The sequence below is a fragment of the Sus scrofa genome, chromosome 2, assembly GCF_000003025.6.
Source record: "Sus scrofa isolate TJ Tabasco breed Duroc chromosome 2, Sscrofa11.1, whole genome shotgun sequence".
Lineage (NCBI taxonomy): Eukaryota > Metazoa > Chordata > Mammalia > Artiodactyla > Suidae > Sus > Sus scrofa.
Genome location: NC_010444.4, coordinates 69,976,714 through 69,996,672, shown reverse-complemented (window position 1 = coordinate 69,996,672; position 19,959 = coordinate 69,976,714).

Genomic DNA, 19,959 nt, shown 5'->3' with positions numbered 1-19,959 from the left:
TTTTTTTTTTTTTTTTAGTATAGTAGCTTTTTAGGGCTGCACTTGCAGCATATGGAAGTTCCCAGGCTAGGGGTCAAATCAGAGCTGTAGCTGCAGGCCTACACCACAGCCACAGCAATGCCAGATGCAAGACACGTCTGTTACCTACACCACAGCTCATGGCAACACCGTATCCTTAACCTACTAAGCGAGGCCAGTGATCGAACCTGCTTCCTCTTGGATACTAGTCAAGTTCATTACTGTTGAGGCACCACAGGAACTTGACTTGGCCTTCTTCCTTATATTTTATTTTATTTTTCCTTCTTTATACTTTAGAGTTTTTAAAAAGCACAAATTCCAAGAATATGGAGTGTCTTTCACACACACAGCAGTTATATCAATAACTCATATCAGTCTATGAACTGTCCTGAAATTGATGTATTTATCATCAACAGCAACATCAGAGATTCTGGGGATAGGTTCACCTTGTCAATTGCTCTTCTAAAATTTGTAGCATTGATGTATTTGTGTATTTAGGCCCCACAAAACATGGACCCCACCCTTGACAAGGGGGCATGTTATGGTTTAAGTTATGTTAGTAACAATCATTGAGGGAGGAGGTGACAAATCAGAATTCACCATCCAACAGAAAAGTCTGGAGTGCAGGAAAGAGAAGTTCCTGTTCATGCTGAGACTGGTCCTCTTGCTTGGCATCATTCACTTGCTCTGGGTCTCCCAGACCATGGACTTCAGCCCTTGACAGGGATGGGTGCATGGGTGTCATGGGCTATAGCATCATGGGTTGACATCTTTGACAAAAAGTAGAAGATCTTAGTGACAATCACTGCTGTCAACTGAAAAGGAAGCAGACAGCATTTCCACAGTTAGGGATTTTTTTATTTGGATTTATAGTTTTAAAATTCCATTTTTTTTCATCTTTTTCACATTCTGACTTATTTTGGAGCCTCTGTGCTCACTCCCGAGTACTAAGGCCCTGTGCGTTAGGGGGTGACAGGGAGGCCCCTGTCCTCACTGCTCACTGCTCTCCCCAGTTCTCTTTCTCTCTTTGTAAAAATCCAGAATGTCTACCCCTTCAGCCTAGCAAAGTCTTAGCTTCTGGAAAGGAGAGGAGTAAACCAGGAGCACCAAAAATATCCTGGATAATATTCAAAATTCTCCAGCCACAAAGTACAACCCACGTAGCAATGAGCCAGACAGAGAAGAGTGTCTTGGGGATGGTGACTGGGGGGCCTGGGGAACCTGGTGAGGGTTCAGACAGATATGGCCACCAGACCAGTGGGTGCTGGTGGCACTTAAGGGGCTCCTGCTTTTAGAATATGGGTCTCAAGTTATAATTTCCTCTCTCTCACTTTTTTTTTTTTTTTGCTTTTTTGTTTTTTTGTTTCTTAGGGCTGCACCCACAGCATATAGAGGTTTCCAGGTTAGGGGTCAAATTGGAACTGCAGTTGCTGGTCTATGCCACAGCCACAGCAATGTCAAATCTGAGACATGTCTGTGACCTACACCACAGCTCATGACAACACCAGATCCTTAACCCACTGAGCAAGGCCAGGGATCAAACCCACATCCTCATGAATCCTAGTCATGTTACTTGATCACTGATCCATGAAGGGAACTCCATAATTTCCTCTCTTGGGAGTTTTCCTGTGGCACAGTGGGTTAAGGATCCACTGTTGTCACTGCAGCTACTATGGCATAGATTCAATCCTTGGCCCAGGAACTTCTGCATGACATGGGCGGGGCCAAAAAATAGTAAGTTTCCTCTCTTGACCTGGTGGCTGGTTGCAGCACGGTGGCCAAGCCTGTTCCCAATTGACTGAAACATTCATAACATAGCTTTCAGAGGTTTTGTGTAATGTCTGAGGGGACCCTGTAACAGCTGCAAATGGGACTTTTTAAAGTATAAGTGTTATGGGGTGCTCCCCCTCCAGGAATTTCTACTACAAATTTATTCAAATATGCATAGGCCTGGAGTTAACAAACTTTCTGGAAAGAGCCAGAGAATTAAATATTTTAGGCTTCTTGAGCCATACAATCTCAGTCATCGCTCTGCTACTGTAGTATACACAGTATGTAAATATATGTAAATTAATGGGCATGGCACCACCAAAATATTATTTACAAAAGCAAGTGGTAGGCTGTAAGTCTCTTCCTTTTTTTTTTTTTTTTTTTTTTTTTTCTTTTTAGGGCCATGCCTGTGGCATAGGGAAGTTCCCAGGCTAGGGATTGAATTGGAGCTGCAGCTGCCAGCCTACACCATTGACCACTGAGGGAGGGCAGAGTTTGAACACGCATCTGAGCTCATGGAGACTACATTGGGTCCTTAACTTGCTGACCCACAATGAGAACTTCCCTCAAGGCCCATTCTTACTGCAGGTTTAGCCCTGGTTTTAGAAAGGAACAGATCTTGGAATTTCTGCTGTGGTGAAGTGGGTTAAGGATCTGGAGTTGCCATAGCTGTGGTGTAGGTCACAGCTGTGGCTCAAATTCAATCCACTGCCTGAGAACGTCCATATGCTGCAGGTGCAGCCATTAAAAAAAAGGGGGAAGAGATCCTAAAAATGTCAAACATAGTATGATCCAGCAATTCCACTCCTAGTACATACACTCAAAAGAATTGAAAGCAAGGTCTAAGATATTTGTACACACATGTTCATAGCAGCACTGTTCACATTGGCCAAAAGGGGGAAACAATTCAGGTGTCCACCAGTGAGTAGATATCAGAATGTGTATCTATACAATGGAGTATTACTCAGCCTTAAAAATGCAGGAAATTCCAGAGTTCCTGTTGTGGTGCAGTGGAAACGAATCCAACTAGGAACCATGAGGTTGCGGGTTCGATCCCTGGCCTCACTCAGTGGGTTAAGGATCTGGCATTTCCGTGAGCTGTGGTGTAGGTCGAAGACACGGCTGGGATCCTGTGTTGCTGTGGCTGTGGCGGAGGCTGGCAGCTGTAGCTCCGACTGGACCCCTAGCTTGGGAACCTCCATATGCCTCGGGTAAAGGAGTTCCCGTTGTGGCGCAGTGGTTAACGAATCTGACTAGGAACCATGAGGTTGCGGGTTCGGTCCCTGCCCTTGCTCTGTGGGTTGACAATCCAGGGTTGACGATCCGGCGTTGCCATGACCTGTGGTGTAGGTTGCAGACATGGCTCGGATCCTGCGTTGCTGTGGCTCTGGTGTAGGCCGGGGGCTACATGTCCAATTCGACCCCTAGCCTGGGAACCTCCATATGCCGCAGGAGCGGCCCAAAGAAATAACAAAAAGACAAAAAAAAAAAAAAAAAAAAAAAAAAAAAAAAAAAAAGGTACATCAGTCATAATAGACCAGGGCCCACCCAATGACCTCACTGAAAAATAATGATTCCTTTAAAGACCCTATCTCCAAATACAGCTATATTCTAAGGTACTGGGGTGGGGGTGGCGGGGGGATGTTAGAACTTCAACATAAGAATAAGAATTTGGAGAGGACACAGTTGTTCAGCCAGTCATGAAAAGACAAATATTGTATGGTGGTATTTATATGAGGCCCTAGAGCAGGCAAATTCCTGGACATAGATCGTCCGAGTGTCTGGCATAGGTCTTCCTCGAGAGGAGATGGAGGGCGGGGTCCATCCACCATTAAGATCATTTAGAACCCGACCACTCTCCTCCACTTTCTGGTCCAGCCCCTGCCCCCCGCCCCACCTGGACCAGGGCAGCCACCTCCTTCCTGGTCACCTGCCTACCCCTCCCATCGGGTGTTCCCCCAACAGCCGCCAGAGGGAGCCAGCGAGCATCTGAGTCTTTTAGCTCCCTCCTCTGTTTGGAAGTTATGTGGCCCCCACTTTGCCCATAACAAAGCCAAAGCCTTCCTCATGGCCTACAAAGCTCTGCTATGTCCTCAGGGTCCAGTGCCTAGTACACGGTGGGTGATCAATAAATGCTTGTTGAGAGAACAAATGAATCCAATGACCAGCCTTCCACATCTTCCACTTACTATTCTAACCCTTCTGCCTCATGATGAGAAATCATTGTCCAATCAAGCTACTGGATGTACAACTGTGAGGTTGAAACCATTTTAATGCCCATTTTATAAATGTGAAAACTGGGAGCTCCCATAGTGGCTCAGTGGTTAATGAACCTGACTAGGAACCATGAGGTTGTGGGTTCAATCCCTGGCCTCGCTCAGTGGGTTAAGGATCCGGCGTTGCTCTGAGCTGTGGTGTAGGTTGCAGATGCGGCTCGGATCCTGCATTGCTGTGGCTGTGGTGTAGGCCGGCAGCTACAGCTCTGATTCGACCCCTAGCCTGGGAACCTCCATATGCCACGGGAGTAGCACTAGAAAAGGCAAAAAGACCAAAAAAAAAAAAAGCAAAGTCATTATGATCAGCCTAGCTTAGGAATCCACAGCATTTCATCTAAAACAGAGGACGATTTATTCGTGATTTTGAACTGTCAGGTTGCCCTGAAGTGATTCAGCAGCTGATGGTGTTGACTCTTGGAGCTGCCTCCTGGCACAGCTCTAGGAGGTTCTGCTCCCAGGGGGAAAAAACCCATAGAAATGGTGGCTCCTGGAGCTTTCTAGCCTGCAATCCTCATCTTAGGGATGCATGCTATTCCTTTAACCTGTGTCAGACTTTCTCCGGACACTTCCCTCTCACAGTGGCGTGTGAGGTTCCCTTTTCTTCTTATTGCAGAGGAAGACAAGCCATGAAGCTGAAAGAATCCTGCACAAGAGCACATCTTGCTCATTTTGCAGCAGGTTTAGGAAGCACTCCAGGCCAAATAAGCCCCTGGAAACCTAGCCAAGGGGAATTAAAATAGGAGGTCTAGCAGGGTATAAATTGGTACATCCAATGGAAGGGCAGTCTGGGTGCTAGGTATTGAAATTGGCAGCTGCCAGCAATTCACCTTCTGATTTGCATCTCTCCTAAGGAAGCCAGAAAATGTGGCTCTGGGGATGTTCATCACAGCATCATTTATAAATGTGAAAAGGGGGAACGATCTAAGTGTCCATCAGTAGGGGATTGGTTATGGCTGGTGGTTGAAGAAAAAGACTGTAGGAGTTCCTGCTGTGGCACAATGGCAAGGGCAGCTGGAGCGCTGGGATGCAGGTTCAATCCCCGGCCGGGCACAGTGGATTAAAGGATCTGACTCAGATCTGATCCCTGGCCTGGGAACTCCATGTGCTGGCCAAAAAAAAAAAAAAAAAAAAAAAAGGAGGTTTTATGTTAATTAGGATGGTATTTCTGGGGAACAAAATTGGTTGAGGAGGAAATGTAATGCTTACTAACAGAGGAAGCTTAAATGCATGTTGCTAAGTGAAAGAAGCCAGCCTGAAAAACTCGAGGTTACTGTGTGATTCCAACCATGTGACTTCTGGAAAAGGCAAAATTACAAAGATAGTAAAAAGATCAGTGGTTACCAGAGATTCAGGGCAGCGGGGAGGGAAGAATCGGGGGAGCGCAGAGGATTTTTAGGGCGGTCAAACTGTTCTGTGTGGTACTGTGCTGGTGGATACAGGACATCAGGCATTTGTCAATACCCCCAGAATGTCAACACCAAGAGTGAACCCTAATGTCAACTTTGGACTTTAGTTGATAATAATGTATCGATATCAGTTCATCAGTTGTAACAAACTTACCACACTAATGCAAGATATTAATAATAATGTAGGGAGTTCCCTTCGTGTGGTGGCACAGTGGAAACCAATTTAACTAGAATCCATGAGGATGCAGGTTCAATCCCTGGCCTCGACCTGTATGTCTGGGATCTGGTGTTGCCATGAGCTGTGGTGTAGTTCGCAGACACGGACTGGATTCAGTGTGGCCATGGCTGTGGTGTAGGCCAGCAGCTGCAGCTCCAATTCGACCCCTAGTCTGGGAACCTCCATATGCCACAGATGCAGCCCTAAAAAGACAAAAAAAAAAAAAGGTAGATTAGAGTTCCCTGGTGGCCTAGTGGTTAAGGATTCAGCGTTGTCGCTGCTGTGGCTCAGGTTCAGTCCCTGGCCCAGGAAATTCCACATGCTGCAGGTGCAATATATATATGTATACATACAGAGAGAGAGGAGAATAAAAAATATGCATATACATACAGAGAGAGAGAGGAATAAAAAATAATAAGAAAAGGGCAAGATAGTAAGCCAAAGACAAATATCATATGATATTGCTTATATGTGGAATCTAAAAAAAAGATACAAATCAACTCATTTACAAAACAGAAATAGACCTGAAGACATAAAATAAACTGATGGTTACCAAAGGGGAAAGGTGGGGTGAGATAAATTGGCAATTTGGGATGACTATATATACACTATTCTATATAAAACAGATAACACACAAGGACCTCCTATAGAGCACAGGGAATATACTCAATATTTTGTAACAACCTATAAGGAAAAGAATCTGAAAAAGAGTTAGGTATATATATGTAAAACTGAATCACTTTGCTGCACACTAAAAATTAATACAACATTATAAACCAGCTGTATGTGGATTTGAAAAATATAAATAAGGGAGTTCTCTGGTGGCCTAGGGGTGAAGGATTTGGCATTGTCACTGCTGTGGCTCAGATTTCATCCCTAGCCCAGGGAAATTTTGCATGCTGTGGGTGTGGCAAAAAAAAAAAATTTTTTTTTTCTTTTTCTGGGCTGCCCCTCCGCATATGGAATTTCCCTACCCCACAGCTGTGGCAACACTGGATCCTTTTTCCCACTGTGCAAGGCCCAGGATTGAATCTGTCCAGGCCCTGCAGATTTGCTTCTGATCCCATTGTGCCACAGAGGGAACTCCAAAAAATAATGAATTTTTAAAATTAAAAATAAATAGACAATTAGAAAATAATAAAAGAAAAGAGAAAAGAAAATGGAAGGATGTTATGATCCTTTGTAGAAAGTGACCCAGGGGACCGGAGGATGGGCAGCCTTTCAGCCAGGCAGGGCCTCTGCATTCCTGGGAGGGTTTTCTTACCAGCTCAGTGGATGCTCCTTGCTGAGCCTGGCAGGGATGTTGGAAACCACGACCTCATCTTGGACCATGCAAGTGAGAGATGATCTTCTGAAACAAAAACCAGCTCTGACCCAAACTTAGCCAGGACCTCAAGGGTCACAGAAAACAGTCTCAGCCCAGCACAGGAATTTCCTTTTCAGGCTGAATTCAGACCATTTTTCTGTGGGTCTCTCTTAAAAGATCTGAGAGAGTTGGCCGAGACATTTCTTGGAGGCCTTCCTCCATGCCAGGTGTTGAAAAAGGGTCTGGACTCTTCCCTCCCATCCTTGGCAGTAGGTGCTATTGGTATATACCCATTTTACAGACAAGAAACCAGAGGCACAGTGGGGGAAGCTCTGTGCCCCAGGCCACACAACTGAGATTCCAAGGCCTGTCTCCTGAGTCCAAAGTCAAGGCTTTTCTTTTTATCTTTCCTTTCTTTTCTTTTCTTTTCTTTTTTTTTTTTTTGCTTTTTAGGGCCGTATCCGAGGCATATGGAAGTTCCCAGGCTAGAAGTCAAATCAGAGCTGCAGCTGCTGCAGCCACAGCCATGCCAGTCAAATCAGAGCTGCAGCTGCTGTACACCACAGCCACAGCCATGCCAGATCAGAACTGTGACTTCGACCTACACTGCAGCTCACAGCAACCCCAGATTCTGAACCCACTGAGCAAGGCCAGGGACCAAACCCACATCCTCATGGATACTCGTTGGGTTCATTACCACTGAGCCACAACGGGAACTCCAAGGCTTCTTTCTGATGAGTGGCATCTGCCTCATTCACTGATTAATTCCTTTTTTTTTTTTATTCAGTGGGCATCCATCGAGCACCCAGTATATGCCTGCCACTGTGCCAAACAAGACAAACACAGTCCCTGCCACCCCAAACTCAGATTTTTTTAGGGATTCAGATGTGTAAACAGACAGTTACAGCATCGAACTTGGCTTCTTCCTGAGGACATTGGATGATGGGGATCTCACTACCCAGCAAAGCAACTTGGTCAGTTATTGGTGGACTACATTCTGACCCTCTTATTCCCTGGGGTGGGAAGCACTGAGGCAAAGGGAACTCTGAACCCAGAGCTGTCCCATTAGGAAGTTCGGCCTTACATCTACAGCCTCGTCTCCCCTTCCTGAGCCTGGCTTCTGGACTCCACCAGGGATAGCCTCCAGCCCTTCATCTGCAGTGCTTCTGACCCCCAGAGACCCAAGAGGCATCCCCTGACACTTTTTGTGTATTTAACTTGGGCAGATGTGACTGCTGGCACCAATTACTTCAAAACAAAATGAAGTCCAGCTATTCTTCATCACAAAAGTAGCCTGTGCTATAATTCCACTTATGTGAAATATCCAGAATAGGCAAGCTTATAGCATCAGAAGAGACAATAAAAGTGTCTCTGCGTGTCAGGGATGAAGGCCAGGAAGGAATGGGAAGTCATTCTTAACTTATGCAGAATATCTGCTTGGGGGATGAAAAATTTGGGGCCAGATAGCAGTGATGTCATAAGACATTGTGAATATAATTAACACTGATGAACTGTGTACTTAAAAATAGTTAAACAGGGAGTTCTCGTCGTGGCTCAGTGGTTAACAAATCCAACTAGGAAGCATGAGGTTGCGGGTTCAATTCCTGGTCTTGCTCAGTGGGTTAAGGATCCGGCGTTGCCATGAGCTGTGTTGTAGGTTGCAGATGCGGCTCGGATCCTGCATTGCTGTGGCTCTGGCGTAGGCCGGCGGCTACGGCTCCAATTAGACCCCTAGCCTGGGAACCTCCATATACCGCAGGAGCGGCCCAAGAAAATGTCAAAAAGACCAAAAAAAAAAAAAAAAAAGTTAAACTGTAGTTCCCACTGTGACTCAGAGGTTAAGAACCCGACATAGTGTCCATGAGGCTGCAGGTTCAATCCCAGCCTCGCTTGGTGGGTTATGGATCTGGCATTGCCACAAACTGCAGCATGGGGTCACAGGTGTGGCTTGGATCCTGAGTTGCTATGGCTGTGGTGTAGGCTGGCAGCTGCACTCTGCTTAGACCCCTAACCCTGGGGCGGGGGGTGGGGGTGCCGCAGGTGCGGCCCTAAAAAGAAAAAAAAAGTTAAACTGAACTTCCCGCTGAGGCTCAGTGTTGATGTGGATTTGATCCAGGTTCCTGTGGATTTGATTTCCGGCCCCAGGCAGCAGGTTAAAGGATCCAGGTGTTCCTTTCATGGCACAGCGGTTAACGAATCTGACTAGGAGTCATGAGGTTGCAGATTCGATCACTGGCCTCGCTCAGTGGGTTAGGGATCCTGCATTGCCGTGAGCTGTGGTGTAGGTCACAGACATGGCTCGGATCTGGCATTGCTGTATCTCTGGCGTAGGCCAGTGGCTACAGCTCCGATTGGACCCCTAGCCTGGGAACCTCCATATGCCGTAGGTTCGGCCCTAGAAATGGCAAAAAGACCAAAAAAAAAAAAAAAAAAAAAAAAGAGGATCCAGCATTGCCTCAGCTGTGGTGTAGGTGGCAGCTCTGGCTTGATTCAGTCCCTGGCCTAGGCACTTCCATGTGCCTCAGTTGCAGTCAAAAAAAAAAAAACAAAAAAACCAAAAAAAACTCACCAACAAACAAAAAAATTGAGAGTAACCTAGAAAGAGAGAGCATCACTTTTAATCCCATAGATTCCTCCAGATTTTTTCTACCTTGTATTCACCTTTGTAACTTATTATTCTAAACAATCTGGGTCCTCTCCATGCCCCCATCCCCTACAATTGCAATGTTTCCTGTATGCTTTGTTCACTGGATATCTTCAGGTGCTTGGTACACAGTAAGAGCTCAATAAAGACCCATCGGCTCCTTTTTTTTTGTCTCAGAAGGAATTTTTAAAAATTGAACTATAGTTTAAAAAAAGTTGAAGTATAGTTAATTTGCAATGTTGTGTTAGTTTCAAGTGTATAGCAAAGTATGCAGTTACACACACACACACATTTATATACTCTTTTTCAGATTATTTTCCATTATAAGCAATTACAACATACTGAGTATGGTTCCCTGTGCTATACAGTAGGTTGTTTACCTATTTTATAAATAGTAATGTGTATATATTAATCCCAACCTCCTAATTTACCTGTCCCCACCCCCCCAAGACCCATCGATTTTTTTTTTTTTTTTTTTTTGGCTGCACCTTTGACATATGGAAGTTCCTGGACCAGGGATCAAACCCAAGCCACAGTTGTGACCTACACCACAGCTGGGGCAATGCCAGATCCTTAACCTACTGAAGGAGGCCAGGGATCGAGCCCACATCCTCCTGGATACTAGTTGGGTTCACTACCACTGAGCCACAGTGAGAACTCCTGAATCTTTATTCAAGCTTCAAGGAAATGAGAAAACCCTTGTGTCTGAAGTCTAGAGATCTGGGTGGCAGCCCTGGCTCTGCCCTTCACTGACTATGGGACCTTAATCTATGCTTGGCCTCAGTATACCTGAGTACTATCTGCAAAATGGGCTCAAGAAGTGTTTTCACATGAAGATGTGGAGAAATGGTTGCCCTCATATACTGCTGGTGGGAATATACAATGGGGAAGCCATCTTGGAAAATAGTCTGGCAAGTTCCTCAACAGGTTAAACATAGAATTACCATCTGACCCATTTATTTTTATTTTATTTATTTATTTATTTATTTATTTATTTATTTAGTCTTTTTGCCTTTTCTAGGGCTGCTTCCTGGGGCACATGGAGGTTCCCAGGCTAGGGGTCTAATTGGAGCTGTTGCCACCGGCCTACGCCAGAGCCACAGCAACGCAGGATCGGAGCCGCGTCTGCAACCTACACCACAGCTCACAGCAACGCCGGATCCTTAACCCACTGAGTGAGGCCAGGGATCGAACCCACAACCTCATGGTTCCTAGTCAGATTCGTTAACTGCTGCGCCACAACGGGAACTCCCCATCTGACACATTTAGATACACACCTAGGAGAAATGGATATATACATCCCCACGAATGCTTTGTACTCAAATATTCACAATACACAAAAGGTGGAAAAACCCCAACACTCATCACTGATAAACAAATTGGGGTATATCCATAAATGGGATATTATTGGGCCATGATAAGAAATGAAGTTTTGATGCTTGCTATAAGGATGGATTTAGAAAACATCATGTTAAGTGAAAGAAGCCAGATGTGGAGTTCCCATCGTGGCGCAGAGGAAACAAATCCGACTAGGATCCATGAGGTTGCAGGTTCAGTACCTGGCCTCGCTCAGTGGGTTAAGGATTCAGTGTTGCAGTGAACTGTGGTGTAGGTCACAGACACGGCTCGGATCCCGAGTTGCTGTGGCTGTGTTGTAGGCCAGCAGCTATAGCTGCCGATTGGACTCCTAGCCTGAGAACCTCCACATGCTGCTAGTGTGGCCCTAAAAAAAAAAAAAAAAAAAAAAAAAGGGGAAAGAAGCCAGATGCAAAAGACCACAGGCTCAATGGGTCAAGGATCTGATGGCAGCAGTTCAAGTTGCTTCAAAGGTGCAGGTTTGATCCCAGCGCAGCAGGTTAAGGATCCAGCATTGTTGCAGCTGTAGCTTAGGTTGCACCTTGGCTCAGATTCAATCCCTGGCCCAGCAACTTCTGTATGAAAAGTCCAAGACAGGAGTTCCCGTCTTGGCGCAGCGGAAACGAATCCGACTGGGAACCATGAGGTTTCGGGTTCTGTCCCTGGCCTGGGTCAGTGGGTTAAGGATCTGGCGTTGCTGTGAGCTGTGGTGTAGGTTGCAGACGCGGTTTGGATCTGGCGTGGCTGTAGTTGTGGCTGAGGTGTAGGTCAGCAGCTGTAGTTCTGATCAGACCCCTAGCCTGGGAACCTCCATATGCCATGGGTGGGGCCCTACAAAAACAAAAACAAAACAAAACAAAAAAGGCCAAGACAGTAGGCTAGTGGTTGTTCAGAACTCAGGGGATAGTGACAGAGGACAAGGGATAGGGGAGTGAGAGCTAAGAGTACACGAGTTTTTTGAGGTGAAGAAGATATTTTACAACTGACCATGATGCAGTTTGCACATATGCATGAATATACTAAAAACTATTATGGAAGTTCCCTGGTGGTCTAGTGGTTAAAACTCAGTGCTTTCTCTGCAGCAGCTCAGGCTCAAGCCACATCAAGCCACTGCACACCATGGCCAAAAACAAACAAACAAACAAACAAAAAAGCCATTGAAGAGTACACTTTCCATGGGACATTGTATGCTTTGCGAATTATACTTCAAGAAAGCTAATTTTAAAAAAAATAGTTTTTGCTTTTGGGCTGAGAGTGAAGAGAAGCTGCAGGCTGAGGGTGGCCCAAGGTCAGCTCTGCCTCCAAGGGAGTAAATCTGAAAGACTAAAAGGAGAGAGGAGATGCTGGCGGCTTAGCTCCAGAAGGCTGAGGTCAGGTCAGCCCATCCCGAACCAGTGACCGTTTCCTCTGTGGCCTTGAAGAAAGCATCCTGAGACCTTGCTTTGTTGGCTTGTGGTGGGATCTCCCCGCCCACACTGGAAGTTTCTCCTCATGGGTTTTTGGAGCAAGCACGGTGGCTTCCTTCTGTCACTCTGAGGTCTGACCCTGCCCCTTTGGAGCCGCACCGCCCCAGCACCTGCATCACTGGAGAGGGCCTGGTAATCTCTTTTCTTTTTTTTTGGCCACACCCACAGCTGTGACAGACACCACAGCCGTGGCAACGCTGGATCTTTTAACCCACTAAACTGGGCTGAGGCTCAGACCCATGCCTCTGCAGCAATCTGAGCCATGGCAGTCAGGTTCTTAACCCATGCACCACAGAGGGAACTCCCAGACTCTCTTCTTTACCAATAGTCCCTCTGAACCATGGCATAGCTTTGTCGTCATCATCATCATTATTATTATGACCACAGCCTGCAGTGGCTTGATGTGGGATCTCAGTTCCTAGACTAGGGAATCGAACCCAGGCCCCAGTAGTGCAAACACCGCATCCTAACCACTAGACCACCGGGGAACTCCCAGGAGTGGCTTTTGTCTTAATGGGACCTCATTTTAACTTAACAGTCTCTTTAAAGACCCTATTTGCAAACACAGTCCCTTTTTGAGGTCCTGAGAAGTAGGGGTTCAACTTATGAATTTGGGGAGAGGGGACACAATTCAGTCCATGAAGGAGGTGAGGAGGGGAAAGAAAGGCAGCTAATAACAAAGGTTTAGGGTAGGCTAGCTCCATCAATGACTAGGGAACCTCTGGGAGACAACACAGGACATGCACCTCAGTCATTCCACCTGGAGGTGAGAACTGGGGTGTTTATCCCCCTTCCAACCCTCATCAGCCATTGGATGAAAGTTGCTCCCAGGAGGCATCAGTTCTCAGATACTTCTCCTCTGCTCTGTGCAACTTCCAGATAAAACCATCTGACAAAGACCTCTGGAAGCTGGAGTGGAGGCTGTGAGGCTCTTGATGGCGAGGTCTTTTTCTACTGCACTCCTATACATCCCTCAGCTTTCAGTGTCACCTCCACAGGGGGGGGGTCTTCCTTGATTTCTCCATCCCTTTTATGTGTACTCATCAAATCCAGGCCAGTCTGTCCCCAGAGTCAGAGCACTTAAAACCGCAAATTTATCCCCAAGGTCGCATGTCAAGGGATAAATGACATCTTCTCTGAATCTTGGTTTCCTTGACTATAAAATAAGAGAGATGTACCAATGAGAATGAAGCCAGGCTAGGTTCGTAGCCTAGCTCTGAACCTGGCCTGGGGCTGCTGGGGCAGGATCCCAGATCCATCCAGCCACCCACGGCAGGGTCTCTCCTCTTCCTCCAGGAGGCGCAAGCAGGATGGTTTCTGAGCACAGAGCTGGACTCACACAAGACTGGGTTCAAGTTCCAGCTTTGTCATTTGCCTGCTGTGTGGCTTTAAAAAAGTGACTTCACCTCTCTGAGCCTGAGGTTGATGTATTGATCAGCTACTATGTGGCAGGCTCTGTTCTAGGACTGGGGACACAGAGGTAAGCAAGGCAGACAACATCCCTTCCTGTCTGGAGGTGATGGTATAGGAGATGCTGCCAGGGGATGAGCGGGGAGACGGTAAAGAGATATGTGATGTCATGTCAAAATTAAGTGTAGAAATGTGCCATGAAAAATGAAGCAAGAGCTTTACCCGTCGTCTACTGGACAGTCAGGAAAGGTGGCTTTGAAATAGAGACCTGAAAGAGGAGGTAAGAGGAGTCGTGCTGTGGTTTCCCTGGGGTGGGGGGGGAGCATGGGAAGCAGAGGCGACACCAAGGGCAAAGGTCCTGTCGCTGAACCCTGTTTGGAACAAGGAGGCTGGCATGGCAGGAGTTGAGTGAGTGAGGGTGGCAAGTAGGAGATGAGGGCAGGGAGATGAAAAAGCAGGTAGTGCAGGGACTTATGGGCCATAGGAGGACTTGGGCTTTTACCCTCAGTAAGATGGGAGCCATAGAGGGTTCTGAACAGAGGAGGAACAAACCCAGACTCAGCTGCTCGAGGGCACCCTCTGGCTGCTACAGGAGGGGCAGAGTGTGTGTGGTGGGGGAGCGGGTGTAGGGGCAGAGGTGAGTGTGCACTAGTCCAAGAGAAGGGGGAAGGAGGCTGGCCCAGGGTGGGGGCTGAGGAAAAGGGGAGGTGGTCAGGTTACGGCCAGAGCTGGGAGGGGGAGGGCGGGGCAGAGCCAAGGATTGTATCTGATACTTAATTACAGGTACCATCATCCACATCCCCCACCCCAGCCAGCCCTCCTGGCTACCTGATCACAAACTCGTTTGCTTTCACCCCCAGCACTGGAGCAGTGCAAGCCAGAGCATCACATTATTCTGCTAATTCTGGCAAAGCTACTGGCTATAAAGTGTCCTCTTGTTCAAATGTGCGTGTTTATGATCATCAGTGAGGGAGTTCCCGTCGTGGCGCAGTGGTTAACGAATCCGACTAGGAACCATGAGGTTGCGGGTTCGATCCCTGCCCTTGCTCAGTGGGTTAAGGATCCAGCGTTGCCGTGAGCTGTGGTGTAGGTCGCAGACACAGCTGTGGCTCTGGTGTAGGCTGGCGGCTGCAGCTCCGATTTGACCCCTAGCCTGGGAACCTCCATATGCCGCAGGAGCGGCCCGAGAAATGGCAAAAAAAGACAAAAAAAAAAAAAAAAAAAAAAAAGGAACCATGATCATCAGTGAGTATGAGCATCTCTTTCCAAGCTCCTGCACCTTCTGGGCTTCCTTTTTTAAAAACAACACTTTATTAGAATTCCCTGTGGTGCAGCAGGTTAAGGATCCAGCATTGTGCAGGTTAAAGGTCTGCTGCAGTGTCTCAGGTTCGATCCCTGGTCCAGGAACTTCCACGTGTTTACAATGCAGCAAAAAAAAATCCCCCAACCCCCAAACCACTTTATTCAGGTGTGACCGACGTACAAAAAACAGTGCACATTTGTTAAGGATCTGGCATTGTCATTGCTGTGGCTCCATTAGATCCCTGGCCTGGGAACTTCTGCATGCAGCCTGCGCGGCCAGAAAAATAAAAAATAAAAGACTGCACATTTAATGTATATGACATGAAGAGTTTGGCTGGGCTCTTTTGTGAGTTACCTGTTCTTGCTCTTGGCCCATTTTCTATACGGTGGGGGCTGGGGGGATGGTGTGGAGGTGTCTTTTTCTGGTGGATTCACAGAAGTTCCTCAAGCCTTTGTTGGTTTCCGATCTCTAAGATGTTATTTCCCATAAGAGACAATTGGAAGGCGCTTTCTTTCTTTTCTTTCTTTCTTTCCTTTTTTCTTTTTTTTTTTTTTTTTTTTGCTTTTTTTTCAGGGCCGCACCTGCAGCATATGGAAATTCCCAGGCTAGTGGGTCAAATAGGAGCTGCGGCTGCCACCCTACACCGCAGGCACAGCAATGGGGGATCCAAGCTGAGCCTGTGACCTATACCACAGCTCAGGGCAACACAGGCTCCTTAAACCACTGAGTGAGGCCAGGGATCAAATCTGCATCCTCATGGGTACTACTCAGGTTCGTTTCCACTGCGCCACAACGGGAACTCCTCTTTCTCTTTTACATTGTTTTTGTTTTTGGCAGCACCTGAGGCATGTGGAGGTTCCCAGGCTAGGGGATGAATGGGAGCTACAGTTGATGGCCTAGGCCACAGCCACAGCAATGGTGGGATCCAAGCCATGTCTGCAACCTACACCATGGCTCTCAGCGATGACAGATCCGAGACCCACTTAGTGAGGCCAGGGATCGAACCTGTATCTTCATGGATACTAGTCAGATTCGTTTCCACTGCACCACAAAGGGAACTCCACGCTGGGCTTTTGTAGCCAGCCCCATGCCCCAGCCCCAGGCGAACACTGATCTGCTCTCCCACACTAGGGATCTGTTTTCCCAGAAGGTTATATAAATGGAAACATATGATATGTAGCCTTTCGAGTTTGGCCTCCTTCACTGCAACATAAAGCATCTGAGTGTAAAGCTTTGTTGCCTACATCAACAGCTTGTTCCTTTTTGTCGCTAAAGAACATTCCATTGCATGAATGGACCCAAGTTTGTTTTATATTTACCCACCGAAGGACAATGAGGTGTTTCCAGCTATTTATGCTTACGAATAAAGCTGCTGTAAATAATTATGGACAGGTTTTTATGTGAACATAAATTTTCATTTCCAGATACGCAGTGGTGGGATTGTGGGGTCGTATGATGGTTGCGTGCTTAGGATTTTTAAGAATTGCCAGGCGTTCCCGTCGTGGTGCAGTAGAAACGAATCTGACTAGGAACCATGAGGTTTGGGGTTCGATCCCTGGCCTTACTCAGTGAGTTAAGGATCCGGCATTGCCATGAGCTGTGGTGCAGGTTGCAGAAGCGGCTCGGATCTGATGTTGCTGTGGCTGTGGTGTAGGCTGGCAGGCAGCTGTAGCTCTGATCGGACCCCTAGCCTGGGAACCTCCATATGCCACAGGTGCAGACCTGAAAAAAAAAAAAAAAGCGCTAAATAAATAAAATAAAAAAACTTTTTTACAAGACTAGATTTCTGGAAGTGGGCCTTCTGAGTCTAAGAGTTCACAGGTTTGTCATTTGGAAACGTCCAGCTGATTTATCCTCCATCTGGTATTTAACTAAGGACACCTCTGCCAGGGACAGACATGAGACTCAAATCTTCCTGAAACAAACCAGAGGGCGTCCCTGCCCAGCTCTATGCCCAGCCAGGGTTCCCCACTGCCTGCTGGGCTGTGCCTAGGCCCACACTGGGAGGTCCTAGGGAACCTGATACCACAAACTCACCACCCTCGAGTCTCACCCTCTCCTCCCCATGTGATTCTAATTCTCCTCCCCATCTCTACCTTGCTGGTCCTTCTCTTCCTGACTTAGCCTGAACTTCAGGTCTCAGCACTGATATTACCTCCTTCGCACACCAGGCATACAGCAGGTGCTCAATAAATGCTGTTGAAATGAATGAGGTGGGAAAGGGAAGGGGGGCAGGCTTATGGGGCAGATGAAGGAGTCTGTAGGCCACAGGAAGGAGCACGGCTCCTTCCTGGGGCAATGGGGAGCTACGGCAGACTTTAAGCAGGGAAAGGCATGTTGAAATTTTTTTTTTTTCTTTTTAGGGTTGCACCTGTGGCACATGGAAGTTCCTAGGCTAGTGGTCAAATTGGAGCTGCAGCTGTTGGCCTACACCACAGCCACAGCAATGCCAAATCTGAGCCGCAGCTTTGTCTATGCCACAGCTTGTGGCAATGCCAGATCCTTAATCACTGAGTGAGGACGGGATGGAACCCACATTCTCATGGATAATAGTGGGGTTCTTAACCTGCTGAGCCCAAACAGAAACTCCAGGCATGTTGAAAATTGTACTTGTAGGGGCAAATTTTTGTGTCAAGGGCCCTTATCAGTGGAAGTTTCTAAGTGCTTAAAATAAACCCCCTTGGGAGTTCCCACAGTGTCACAGTGAGTTAAGAATCTGACTGCAGGGTCTCAGGCCAATGTGGAGGTGCGGGTTCAATTCCCAGCCCACACAGTGGGTTAAGGATCTGGCATTGCCGCAGTTGTGGCTCGGATTCAATCTCCTAGCCACGGGTGCGGCCATAAAATGAAAAAAACAAAAAACAAAAACACAACCACTTGGAGGTAAAGGAAACCCATTACAAACCCATTACATGGGATACAGTTCTCAAAATATGTTTTGATTGTGATGGAATTTGTGCATCTTTCCTCACACATTGAATAGCAAGGCCTGGCGGCAGCTCTAACTTATCACTAGAAGCAACAAGGACCAGAGTTCCCGTTGTGGTGCAGTGGAAATGAATCTGACTAGTAACTATGAGGTTGCAGGTTCTATCCCTAGCTTTGCTCAGTGGGTTAAGAATCTGCCGCTGCCCTGAGCTGTGGTATAGATCGCAGACATAGCTCAGATCCCACATTGCTGTGGCTGTGGCTGTGGTCGGCAGCTACAGCTCCAATTAGACCCCCTAACCTGGGAACTTCAATATGCTGTGGGTACAGCCCTAAAGAGAGGAAAAAAACAAACAAACAAACAAACAAAAAAAAACAAAAAAAAAAACAGCAGTGAGGAGTGTGAGGGATGCAAGTTTTCCCCTCCAAATTCATGGACCAACACCCACCCCCGGAAATCTACATGCAGACCCATTGGATGTCTGAGAACCCTAGAGAAAAAACTCCTAGATGTTGGAATGTGACAAGAGCACCGGAAATAAGCAAATTCCACAGAGGTGTCACAGAGAGGGATAAAGATTGATTACCAGGGACGATGGACACGCATCCAGACAGAGGAGCATCCGGCGGCGGGGCCATCTGTTCAAAGCAAAACAGGAAGCCTGTGGCCTGCCCCTGTGGCCTCTCTCTGGGATCAGCCTTTGTCTTTGTGACTTCAATTCCCAAAGGCAGACCTGGATACCTCGAGCCAGCTCCCAGCTTCCTTCCCCCGCTCCGGAAGCAGCAGGCAAAACACCCGACCAGGCAGCATTTCTCGGGTTCTGTGCTCTCCTGACATCATCTCATGGGCACCAAACATGGACCAGTGGGGTCAGTGCAGAGGGTAGTGTGCCCGTTTTTTCTTTTTCGTTTTTTGATTTTTAGGGCCATACTTGTGGCCTACGGAAGTTGCCAGGCTAGGGGCTGAATTGAAGTTGTAGCTGTTGGCTCACCTATACCACAGCCACAGAAACGTCAGATCCAAGCCCTGTCTCCTGCAGCCTACACCACAGCTCACAGCAACGCCAGATTCTTAACCCACTGAGCGAGACCAGGGATCAAAACCACATTCTCATGGATACTAGTCAGATTTTTTACCAGCTGAACCACAACAGGAACTCTGTAGCATGCCCATTTTACAGGTGAGGAAACTGAGGCCCAGAGAGTACTCCCCCTTCCCTCAGGTCACTCAGCCTGGCTGTGGCCAAGCCAGGAATCCAGATCGCTTTGGATTCCAAGTCCTGTCTGTGATCATTTCTACTCTGAAATCACCACTGACCTCAAGATACCATTCATTCATTCATTCATCCAGTCATGCACCAAGTTATCAAAAGTGCATCTGAGGAACCACAGGAGCAGTTTCCCAGAACATGACAGACCCACCAAATGTGAGTGATTTGAGACTGGCAGCTGTTCCCCACTCAGCCTCTGTTTTCTGCACATATAGGTTGGTGACCTGTGGTGGTGACTTCACCTCCAGGGCTGAGCCAGGCCTGTACACAGCAGGTGCTCAGAGGATGCTTGCTAAATGGACGTGTCCCTTGCCCACCTGCTTTCCTGCTGACCTTATCAGCTTACTCCCTCATGCCCCTCCTCTTGTGGCAACAAGGTTCCCTGCCTGTGGGCGGGACAGCTAGAGGGCAAGGCAAGTGTCCTGGTCCCACCACTCCCACTGCGGGCACCAGGGGGCAGTGGGCACCCACATTCCCCCTCCTCTGTGCCCCCAGCACTCCTCAGTTTGGGAAGCTGAGAAATTGATCCCCCTGCTGGTCAGGCTGGTTTCTCCCACCATGCTGATGATGGAAACAGTAGGCTCTGGG